This window comes from Bos indicus, chromosome 13 (assembly GCF_029378745.1).
Source record: "Bos indicus isolate NIAB-ARS_2022 breed Sahiwal x Tharparkar chromosome 13, NIAB-ARS_B.indTharparkar_mat_pri_1.0, whole genome shotgun sequence".
NCBI lineage: Eukaryota > Metazoa > Chordata > Mammalia > Artiodactyla > Bovidae > Bos > Bos indicus.
The window spans coordinates 54,272,955-54,282,663 of NC_091772.1; the positions used below are offsets into that span (position 1 = coordinate 54,272,955).

Genomic DNA, 9,709 nt, shown 5'->3' on the forward strand with positions numbered 1-9,709 from the left:
TGGAGTCCCTCCTGGATTTAAGCTCTGTCCAAGGGCAGGAGTGATGGCCCTGCTGGTTCCAGTTTCCTGTGGGGCTGCCCAGTTTCTGGGAGGTATTTGCTGGCTTGAATGGGATTTGGAGGGCAGTGTGAATCCCGTTCGACCTCCACCTCAGTTCCTGGTGTCCATCAGCGGCCTGTTTGGGGGCTTCTGTCCCCAAGCTGAGTGGCCGGGTCTGAGGGGCCCAAGACACTGTTTTTACAGAGATGGGAGCTGTTGCTTCCGGTACCTGCAAATGCTCTGCAGCTCCTCCACAAAGATGGGGCACTGGGGCCAGGCTCTCCAGCCCCCACCCTTCTGTTCTGTCCCCCACTGTGTCCAGCTTCCTGCCTCTCAGGGAGCCTGTGGGCCTGGCAGCAGGGAGGGGTAGTGGGACGGCTCCTCCCTGCTGTGTGGCGGTGGCAACCCCCCCCAACAGTAGGTCCAGAGAACAAGGCCCCAAGCATGCTTGGTGAGGACACCCCAGCTCGTCATTGGAGGAAACAGCCCTTCCAGAGAGAGTGAGCCAAGGAAGGGACAATGCCTCCACTCCCAACCCGCCACAACCAAATCTGTGCTTCCAGTGCCAAGAGGATGTATTTAAACTCTGCAAATGGATGTCAGGGTAATTATCTCCACCCAGGACTGGGACAAGGTCCAGGGCCTCCCTGAGAACAGGCCAGGGACGTGTCAAGCGTTTCAGAGAAAGTGAGCTGGAATGGGGTGGGTGCTGGCACCATGACAACCCGCACAGACACTGGCCCAGCCAGGACTTTGGGAGGGGGTTCAAGGCAGACCCCACCTGCCTGCCCTGTCCTGCTGAGCTGGAAGGAAGAGATAAAAGCCTGGAGAGGGGGATCAGGAAGTTGGGGAGATTGGAGCCTGCAAGGGAAGCTTGGTTGGCTTAATTTTCCATAATTGGGAAGCTGCTGTGAATATTTATTAGCCCGCAGCCTTGCCCAGGTAGCCGGGTCCCTGCTGGCATGGCTGTGCCAGCTCCTGCCACTCATTTGGGAGCCTTGAGGAGCTATTTGCAGAAGCATCTTTGTCAACAGGAAGCAGAGCTGGGTTTATGGGGCCCTCTTGGGCTTACAGCTCTGTGCGAAGCTGCAGATGATGGCAGGTGTGGGTAACATGGGGCTTGGCCTACAGGATGTCCATCAGGGCTGGAAAACTGGGACATGGATGCTGGGGTCCCGTGGTCAGGTTCTCTCCTTGGCCAAATGACCTCAGCTTTGACATCATGTGAGTGACAGAATAATAATGCCACCCCAGATGCGGTGTCCATCCATCTGGCATGACAAACGATGGAACACGCCTGAAATAGAAAAGCACCCCACCCTGCAAATGAGTCCCCCCATCCCCCTCCTTAAAATGATGGGCTCAGAAACACAAAGGAGTATAAGCCCACCTCCTCCCTGCTTCAGGACCAAGGACAGCTACCAACACGGTATCTACAAGGGCTCCCTGAGGCTGACAGTTCAGTGGCCCCTCCCAGGACAAGATTGAAGTTGAGAGCCTGAGGGTCCAGCTGGAACTACCCCTCACCCCATCATGAACCTGGACAGAGCTGCAGAGCTGGGCTCTGTGGGGTGGACCATGGCCTGGGGTCCAGTGGGGCCCCAGGACTTGGTTTGGGGTCCCATTGAGGGTAGGGTCAGCAACCTCATGGTGGGGGTGGGGAGCAGTGCCACCCCCCCACCCCTGGCTTGCTGACAGTTCCTGGCTGTGGGCTGTGGTACGTGAGCAGCCTTGGAATCTCAGGGGCCCAAGCTGGTTGGAGGATGCAGAGGACGCCTGAGGACGAGGCCCCCCTGCCAGCCACCCGCTTTCTGGGAATGTGCTGATTTGAAAATCCAGTCACTGGCCAAGGAAGCCTCCACACTCTGCAATCAGCTTCTGGGCCTGGGACTTGAGTTCCCACCACAGGTGTCCCCAGATTCAGGCAGGCTGTGCATCCTGGGGATCTTCCTTTCCCTCAGAGTCCCCTCCTGGGGAGGCCAACTGGGCACAGAGACAGAGGAGGAAGTGGGCATAACAGGCCGGGCCCAGGGCCTCCGAAGGGCATCTGGGAAGGTGGCAGGTGGCCTCCGGGGTGATTGGCCTCTGGATGCGCAGCTGCCCCTCGGCCTTGGGTGGAGATGCACGGGCTTCCTCTCCAGTTTCTTGGGCCCCAGAGAGGCCCTGCACTGCTATGTGGCCTTCCCAGGACCCTCCACCCATCTCTGCTGCTGGTACTGTTTTCACCACAGGTGGGGGAGGCCAGGGGGAAGCACCCACGCTGCCTTCACCAGCCTGTGTTCGTGGGAACTCAGGCCCCCAGGAAGCTGGTCCAGAGGGCCTAGCAGGGAGGGTCCACCCCAGCCCAAGGGACCCCAAGGAGCCCAGGATGGTGATAATGGGCAGGTGGTCTCAGCTGGGGAGCAGGGGGCGCCTCAGTCAGGGTGGACACTCTGGGCAGACAGGCTGACACCCTAGTTGGGCATTCACCATAGCAAAGAGCTTCCCTTGGTTAGGACAGCCTGGGGAGGCTGAGGGCCAGCCTGAGGCCTATGGTCAGGGGGTCAGGGCAGGCCTGGGTCTGGGCCCTGCTCACATGTGCCTCCTGGAACATGGGGGCCCCAGGGCACATGCCTGAGGGTGGAGGTGGCAATAGGGGAAGGAGCCTTTGCTCTGTCCCAAGTCCACGGGGAACAGCTCCCCTTGCCTGGCCTGGCTGATCAAGCCAGGGAGTCAGCAGGAGGCGGAAACTCAGCTGCTCTCCCCTCCCTTGGGGCTGTGGGGCCAGTTTCTGAGAACTCAGTCCTGAGTTCCACCCCCAGGAGGGTTCCTCCACACCCTGGAGGTCCCTGGGCCACAGCCAAGTCTGGCCTGGACAGGACTCACCCATGCCCTGCCCAGGGCCTCCCCCAGGACATGCTTGCAGCCATCTGCATCAAGGAGTTCAGATCTGGAGGGGGAAGACCCCCGTAGTGGAGGCTGGGCTCAGAGCACACACCCTCACAGAGGGGAGGTCCTGAGGGGGCCCAGGGACACGCATGTTGGGCTGCACTCAGCCTGTGGGAACCCAAATAGAAGCAGCAGCTTGGGGTCCAGGCCTCATGTGCTGGAGGAGACCCCAGTGGAGCCTTATACCCCCAGGGGGTCTTATACCCCAGGCCAAGCTCTGGAACTGCAGGGCCAGGTTTGGGGCCTGAGAGAGCAAGGTGACCTGGGAGTGAAGGAGAAAGAGGAGAACTTTCCAGGACGACCCAGGGTCCCCCTTGGAGAGTCCCAAAGTCCCTGCTGGACCTGCCCTTTGTCCTTGCCAGAGTGACTCAGGGTGGCCCTCCCCCACGCTCACCCTGTCTCCTCCTCCCAAGGGGGCTGTGACCCTCTGGCCTCCCCCACCCTCTCTTCCCAGGGCATCTATGACCCTCTGCCCCCAGGCAGAAGCCGCATCCATCCTTCAGGCTGAGACCCATTAGCAGGCAGCCAGCTGGCCGGGACAAAGGGCTTTTCTGTGCCTGTGGCCTGTCAGGATGTAATTCTTCACAAAGAGTCAAACTCACTGCCTCTCCTAACATCTGCTGTGTCCACTGGCTCAGGGCCAGTGGGTGTCCTGACACCTGCTGTTCCTGGGCTGGGTCAGGCTGCAGGGAACAGAACCTGGGGAGAGGTCCTCAGGCATGGTGCGCCTGGGATGCTCTGCAGCCCCCAGGCAGGTGGCATGGCCCACAGGTGTCTGCCACACCTGGCCTGGCCCATGGGCCCCTGCCTGGCCTCTGAAGGTACTTGAGTTGCACCCAGATCCCAGCTCTTAGTTGTCGACACAAGGGCCTTCCCTGGAGAAAGGTGACTACAGGGCGATTCCTGTTTAATGGTCATTTTCAGCAGTGGCAATTCAGTGCTTGCCAGACACTGGGACAGGTACCAAATGCCTAGCTGGCCTGCCCCCTTCATCCTTATGATGGCCTCATGGGTGGGGACAGTTAGCACCCCCACTTAACAGCTGGGGAAATGGAGACTCAGATATGTGCCAGCTGTGGGGTGTGTAGGGAAGGGGAAGTTGAACTGCCCGTCATGCTCACTGGGCCAACAGACTTGGGAGCAGAGGCAGGCCTAAGAATCTCATTTCTTTTTTTTTTTTTTCAAATAAACTGTTATAAAATGCACTGTTTCTTCAGAATCACCATAGGTGCAAAGTCAAAACATGTTTACAGACAAATGTTAAACATAACAAGAAACATGGGGTGCACCCATTTGGCAAGAGCTGAGCCTCTGTTTTCAGTCTTCATCATCCGGAGGGATACCCAATTCCTCATCCGTCCACTGGGAAGGGTCGGGATAAGGAAAGTGACCCAGCACAGCATCTGAGTCGTGCCAGAAGCACCAGAGAATCCAGAACCACATGGTCGCACTGAAGAACTCGGCCTGGATCACCTGGGATCTGGTCAGCTGCGGGAACTGTCTGTACCGGGGCTCAATGTGCGCACCTCCGCCAGCCCGACGGAAGCCACGGGCTCCAGCCGCCCTCGCGGAGCGGCCTCTGAAGAGGTGGCCTCCAACGTGATCGAAAGGTGCCAGTCGCTTCAGAGCCGACATGCCAGCCATCGTTAGCCCGGCCGTTACCCAGACCGCACCGCCGCTGCACGTCAGAATCTCATTTCTTCCCAGCCACTTCCTCACCCTGCAGAGTGCTCCACCCTCCTCTGGAGTATGTTTGTAGATAATTAACTACTTAGTGGAGAGGCAGGCGGTCATGAGGGTGGGTTGGGGGCAGAGGCACGTGGAACTGTGAAACTGGAGGCTAGCCAAAGGCAGAAGATTGAAATGGTCTGAAAAGATGCTGCAAGGTTTTGGAGGGCTAAGTCTAGCTCACGGGGACCCTGGTTATGGCCGGCGGGAGGCAGGTGGTGGGGGAATTCCTGAGGGTGGGGCAGTGGGGCTGAGCCCCTGCCAGGTTGGTTCAGGGGAGAAGGGGGGCCCTGCAGAGAACTGGAAGGGAGGATACCTGTTGGCATGACTGGCTCTGGACAGCACATTCCTCCAGCCAGGGCTGCAGGCTGCTGAGAACTCAAGGCCATGAGGAGACAAGCAGGCCCTGATCCTAGCTCACCGTGGGTTCCGGCTTAAATCCAGAGCTCAGAGGAGGACTTGCCAGTGTCTCAGGAGGGCCAGTTTTCACTTCCTCTGTGCTACCATCCACTTCTCCCCCGACAGGAAACATTCCATGTTTCTTAGATTTCAAGGACTCTCAGCCTCCCTCTACCCTCTCTCCCACCCCGCTTCCCAGGGTCCCTGTGGCCTCTGGCTGGTCATCAGGGGCATGTCTCTAAGGGGCCTGGTTGGAAGTGAGGCAGGAACTAGACGGGCCTCAGGCTGAGTTCATCCCCTGTGCAGACACTCCAGAATAGCAGTGTGAGCCCTGCCCTGATCAGAGATAAAAGCCCCCATACTCCTTGAATTCAAGGAGACCCTCCCAACTACACATGAGCATAAAGGCTACTCAGAGATGAAAAAGACAATGGGGTGCCATTCCATAGTCGGTGATGTCAACCCACCCATAGGCCTCTGTGCCAGAATCCATCTTGACTGAGAGATGCACGCACCTGTGGGAGGGCCCTGAAAGTGAAGTGAAGTGAAAGTCATTCAGACGTGTCTGACTTTTTGCGACCCCATGGAATGTATTCTCAAGGCCAGAATACTGGAGTGGGTAGCCGTTCCCTTCTCCAGGGGATCTTCCCAACCCGGGACCGAACCCAGGTCTCCCACATTGCAGGAGAATTCTTTACCAGCTGAGCCTCCAGGAAAACCCAAGAATACTGGAGTAGGTAGCCTATCTCTTCTCCAGCGGATCTTCCCGACCCAGGAATCGAAATGAGGTCTATGTAGACTCAGAAACAGAAAGATGATTGGCCGGAGGAAACCAAAAGAAGTGCTCCACAAAAGTGATTCAAATCACCCTGAGGGCACGACTCTCTCTGAGTCCACCTGCATGTCTATCCACACATACTCATTTTCCTCCTAATAAACACTTCACTTTTTCACTACTTTCCCTCTCTCTGGGAATTTCTTTCTATACAGATGACAGGCCAGGGCCTTGTCCCTGGCCACTGTCCCTGGTGGTCTAGTGGCCAGGATTCAGTGCTCTCTCTGCTGCAGCCTGACTTCAGTCTCTGGCCAGGAACTGAAACCCTGCTTCAAGCCACTGCAGACCAAGGCCTCCATGAGATCAGAAGCATGTTCAGGTGGGGAGAGACGAGGGCACGTCCCCTTTGGAGAAATGGCCCCGATTCTCTCACATTCTTCCTGCATTTGATGGTTTTCCAAATGTTTTTGAAAGAAATGGGCAAAGACAGAGACTCAGAGATAGGCTATCTCCCAAAAACCTCAGGGAAGGCATTTGGTCTCCACTGAGGCTGGGCTTCCCAGGTGGTTCAGTGGACACAGGTTCGATCCCTGGGTTGGGAGGATCCCTTGGAGAAGGAAACAAATACCTACTCCAGTATTCTTGCCTGGAAAAATCTCACAGACAGAGGAGCCTGGTGGACTATAGTTCATGGGGTCGCAGAGAGTCTGTCACGACTGAGCACGCACATGGGAGGCTGGAGCAGGAGTGGAGCTGTCCGTGGTGCTGACAGCAGGGAGGACGCCAGGGCCAGGAGGCTGCACGTTTCCCTGTGGCAGTTAGAGTGACCTGTGGGCTGGACACTGCACCCCTCCCTCAGGGCCTCACTCTCATGTGTACTTGACCAGGACTCCTGCTGGGGGATTTGATCCCCAGGCCAGGCCAGGATCTTCCTAACAGCCCCAGAGAGATGGTGCAAGGGCCAGCCTGGGGCTCTGGTGGGGCAGGGTTCCACTGCAAGGAGTGGGCATGACCTCTGACCTGAAGGAGGGCAGGGTGGCTTGCCAGGACCAGGGAGGCAAGGCCATTAGTCTCACTCTGGATTAATTTCTGATGAAAGATGGGGAAAGGATGAGGAGACAGGAGATCTCTGAACCCTCTCCAACTCCCAGCATCCTTCCTTTTGCCTCAGCCAACATAGTTACAATCCCTCCCTCCTGGAAGCAACTGCCTGGATGCCAGGACCAACCCTGAATGCCTGGATCCTCTCAGCCTGAATATGTGGGGTTCAGCCAGGGTGGGGTTGACAAGTGACACACAGGGGCTCCCTGTGGACCCAGCCTCCCTCATGTCCTCTTACCAAACATCCACTCCCCACTCATCCATCCATCCATGCATTCAACACGTTTACCAGCTCTGCTAAGTGCCAGGTGTGTGTGTGTGTGTGTGTGTGTGTGTTTGCAAAGCCTAGAGCCTCCATTATTGGTGAGGGGGTCAGCGGGGAGCAGGGGAGGGGCCCATAGATGTGATGTCGGGGAATGAAGATTCTAGGAAGAGAGGGAAGCACTGTCACAGAGCAGAATGGAGGTGGGGTGAGAAATCCATCCAAGGGGAGCTCTGTGCTGTCTAGTGGCCCCTCTCAGGGGTGTTTGGGTCTTAAAGGACCTCCATCGCTGGGTTGTGTGTGGGGGTGGTGCTGACAGAAAAAGGCTAGAGAGAGGGAGGGAGCAGGGTGGGCCTGGGAAGTGAAGGGGGGTGGGGTTGGTGTCAGGATGGACCATCCCCTCCCCTATGGGTGAGCCTGGCTGAAAGGCTGGAGAGGAAATCCCCCGTGGGTGGATGTATAGGCAGGACCCCTTCTGGTCTGCTGGGCTCCCAGCACTGCCCTTGGGCTCACACGGGGCCTGGTGCCGATGGACCCCCTCTGGTCCACTCCCAGGTCCTCCCTGCTATCTCCTCAGCTCCTGACCCAGCCTAAGACCCCACCTTTAATTCCAACCTCTGTTTATGCCAACAACTGGTTACCATGGCAATGTCCTTGGGACAGGGTGGAGGGCGGAGAGGTCACTGGAGGGAGAGAGGGAGACTGTATCCAGCAGCCTGGCACTGGCCGGGGGAGCGTGTGGGGAGAGGTCTTCAGGGCGCCTGTTCCATATTGTTCCTGCCCTCAGGCCCTGCCTGAGACCACCTCAGAGGACCCCGCAGGAGTCGGGGCAGTTCCCCAAAGCTGGTCTTATGGCTTGTGAATGGGGGTTTTCCTTTCCCTTGAAACAGCACTTTCAGGAGCAGCAGAAGGGAGGGGCTAGAGGCCTGGAGTAAGAGTCTAATTCAGCGATAGGATGATGACTAGGTTCTTGCAATAAGTGCTTTCCAGTCGGGCGCAGGTGGGGAGGGAGGGCCTTGCAAATTAATGAGTTAGGCCCGATTAATCTCTCTGCATTAGCAAATCCGCGGGGAAAGCCAAACGAGGTTGGACAGATGTGTGAGTGTGGGCACACAGTGGGCGCTCCACTGGGCCTGTCGGGGCCCTGACAATGGGCACCACCCCAGCCTGGCCTCCAGCACAGGATGGGATGGGCCTGCTGGCCACAGCTGAGTTCCCTGGCTGTACTCACCCATGGGAATGGCCATGGAGAGCCTCCTTGTCCACTGTGTGAGCTGGCCAAGGTGCAGGGAAAGGATGCGGAGTTGACCCGGCTGAGAGAGGCTGCAGGCTCCTGAGAGGGCCCAGGCCTTGCTCCCTATTCAGACATGCCCCAACCCCTGGCAAGGGTAGCACCTGGACCAGGCCAGGATGCCAGGCTGGGTGGGGGCCTGGCCTGACTCTCTGCCTGGTCCTTGGGCCCAATCATCTCTGATTCGGAGGCTTCCTGCATCAGGGTGGTCTAGAGACGGTTGTCAGCAAATGGAGATTGGGGCCTTGGCCAAGGATGAGTCCTCTCTGAGGCTGGGGTGCCAGGGTCTGAAACTTAAGCCAACTCCCCAGGCGATTCCTCGTGCACAGCTATGAGCAGATACACAAGGTCCCAGGGGCTGCATTCCTGGGTGCCCCTTCCTCCAGGAAGCCTTCACAGATTGGCCCAGTTCACTCTCTCTCCTGACTCCAACTAACATTCCCAGGAGCACCCAGATGTCATCAGACAGACAAATCCCATCCCTACCTCACCTTTCTAGGTTGCCAGATGAGGGAAGGCTGACCTCCGCTTCCCAGGGATGATGAGGTGGTTGGAGGAGACTTTGGAGGGACCTGGAGCACAGCTGGCCTCTACCACCAAGAAAAGGTCATGGGGAAGAAACCTGCCCTGGGACAGCGCCAAGCAGGAATGGACAGAGAGCTACCAGAGACACCAGGGCTCGTCCTCTCCCTGTGAGGGGGGTTCCCTGGCTCTGAACCTCATGTGATCAAGTGTTTACTGTGAGTCGGGGGAGTGGTCCAGGACAGGCAAGGGGGGAGGTTTGCCCTCCTCGCCCCCTGTACCCAGTGAGCCATCCCAGGGCCTGCTCCCCGGCTCCTAGATCTTAGGGCAGATCTCCACCTTAGAGAACTTTCTGGATCCTGGCACAGAGCTGACTGGGGGAAGGGAAAGAGGCCACAAACTGGAGCAGGCTCTGGGTCTGCAGGGAGTCCGAGGGAAGGCCATGCAGTGGGCGGGTCATGGTCCAGGAGGACTCCCAGAAGGCAGCCCCCTTGAAGGGCAGACTGGGGAGTACCAGTTTGCAGGGGCACAGGCCAGCTTTGGGACACACTATGCCTGAGGCCAGGGGAGGCCAGGGTGCAGACCCAGACCTCCCAGTAGGAACCCTGGTGCTGACTGCATCACCTTGGGATGTGGCACAACCCCTCTGTCCATCCATTTCCTC

General features: G+C 58.0%; 1 pseudogene; it reads right to left on the reverse strand.

The window, feature by feature from the left end:
* Positions 1-4,145: 4,145 nt before the first annotated feature.
* LOC109567743 (NADH dehydrogenase [ubiquinone] 1 beta subcomplex subunit 2, mitochondrial pseudogene) lies at positions 4,146-4,645 on the reverse strand (annotated as a pseudogene).
* Between the last annotated feature and the right edge of the window lie 5,064 nt (positions 4,646-9,709).